The 2,104-nt window shown below is 39.6% G+C and overlaps 1 non-coding gene across 1 annotated transcript; it reads right to left on the bottom strand.

Moving 5' to 3' along the window:
• Positions 1 to 539: 539 nt before the first annotated feature.
• Positions 540 to 693, bottom strand: LOC125110421 (small nucleolar RNA SNORA2/SNORA34 family). Its single transcript, XR_007130606.1, has one exon. It is a non-coding gene; the product is annotated as a small nucleolar RNA SNORA2/SNORA34 family (small nucleolar RNA).
• Positions 694 to 2,104: the final 1,411 nt, after the last annotated feature.

Below are 2,104 nucleotides of genomic sequence, written 5' to 3'. Positions count from 1 at the left end.
TCTGTGATCTATGCCACAGCTCATGGCAATGCTGGATCCTTAACCCACTGAGCGAAACCAGGGATCTAACCCACATCCTCCTGGGTACTAGTTGGGTTCATTACTGCTGAGCCACAATGGGACCTCCCAGTATTATAATTCTAATGAACAAGTTAAATCAGAGATCTCTAAATTTTGGAACTCCAGTATTAATCAACTACAGATAAGTATTAGCCCACATCTAATACCAATGACTCATGTTTCTTTTTAATGAATGTTTCTTTTTAATGAATTCACCACTACATTTCCAAAGTTCTTTTTTTTTTTAAATCTCTGACTTTTTATTATTTATTTATTTATTTTTGTCTTTTTCTTGGGCCACACCCATGGCATATGGAGGTTCCCAGGCTAGGGGTCGAGTCGGAGCTGTAGCCACTGGCCTATGACACAGCCACAGCAACGCCAGATCCGAGCTGCATCTGCAACCTACTCCACAGCTCACAGCAAAGCCGGATCCTTAACCCACTCAGCGAGGCCAGGGATCGAACCCACAACCTCATGGTTCCTAGTCGGATTTGTTAACCACTGAGCCACGACGGGAACTCCAGATTTCCCAAGTTCTGAAATGGCCAACAGACTATAGAAAGACACTTCTTTAGACTCTCGCTTGAAACCAACAGCTTTAGCAAACTGCTGGCATTGATTCGGGGCCAATTACTGGAGTATAGTTGCTGTACAATGTCGTGTTAGTTTCAGGTGTATAGCAAGGTGAATCAGCCTTGATTCACCATAACCACTATTTATATACATAACCACTATTTTTCATATTTTTCCCCATCTAGGTTTTTAAAGACTATTAAGTAAAGTTCCCTGTGTGATACAGTAGGACCTTGCTGTTTATTTCATATATAGTAGTGTGTATATATGTTAATCTCAAACTCCTCATGTATCCCTCCCCACCATGTTTCCCCTTTGGTAACCATAAATTTGTTTGTGAATCTGGGAGTCTGTTTCTGTTTGGTAAATAAGTTCATCTGTATCATTTTTGAAATTAGATTCCACATGTAAATGATATCGAATGATATTTTGTCTTTCTCTGACTGACTTCACTTAGTATGATCATCTCTAGGTCCATCCATGCTGCTAAAAATATCTCATTTTCCTCAGATTTCCCCCCCAATACAACTATTATAGATACAATTGAAGCCGTCTCTGAACCCTTTCCTCAATCCCATTTCCCTATCTTCCTTCTTAGACTTAACCATGCTAATTATTTTAGCGCTCATCTTTCCTGTGAATGTTTTAGTAATTTCTCTACATGTTTTGCAACAATAAGCATCTAAATTTTTGATAAATTTGGGGATTATTTCCCCAGACTCATGCAACTTGCTTTTTGGGGGGATGGTTGCTGAGATTTATCTGTGTTGAGAGATGTCACTCTGATTTATTCATTTTGACTGCTATATAGAATTCCATTGTATAAATATGACACAACCTATTTATCCATTCTTCATTGATGGACATTTAGGTTGTTTACAGTTTTGTTTTTGCTGTTTCCAATAATGCTACAGTGAACATTCTTGAACTTGTACCTCTGTCTAGAAGTGGGATTGCTGAGTCATAGGCTAAGTATATCTTCTGCTTAACTAAGTATAGTCAATTCTTCCAGGTGATTGTACCACTTACAATCCCATCATAAGTGTAAGAAGCTTCCTGCCAATCTTTGGAGTTGTCATTCTTTAAATTTTTGCCCATTGAAAGGCTGTGAAATGATTTCTCATTGTTCCTTAATTTGATTTCCCTACTTAATCCTGAGGCTGATCATCTTTCCATATTTTTACTGGCCATTCAGGTTTTCTTTCTTCTTAGTAAAAATTTATATCTTTTTTTTTTTTTTTGGTCTCTTTAGGGCCGCACCCATGGCACATGGAGGTTCCCAGGCTAGGGGTTGAAGTGGAGCTGTAGCTGCTGGCCTCCGCCACAGCCACAGCAACACCAGATCCAAGCTGTATTTGTTACTTGCACAGTTCACGGCAGCACAGAATCCTTAACCCTCTGAGCAAGGCAGGGGAACGAACCTGTGTCCTCGTGGATACTGGTCAGATTTGTTTTCGCTGAGCTACGA

The sequence above is a fragment of the Phacochoerus africanus genome, chromosome 10 (genome assembly GCF_016906955.1).
Source record: "Phacochoerus africanus isolate WHEZ1 chromosome 10, ROS_Pafr_v1, whole genome shotgun sequence".
Classification (NCBI taxonomy): Eukaryota; Metazoa; Chordata; class Mammalia; order Artiodactyla; family Suidae; genus Phacochoerus; species Phacochoerus africanus.
The sequence above is the reverse complement of the archived record's forward strand: the minus strand, read 5'-3'. Positions and strand labels throughout refer to the sequence as shown.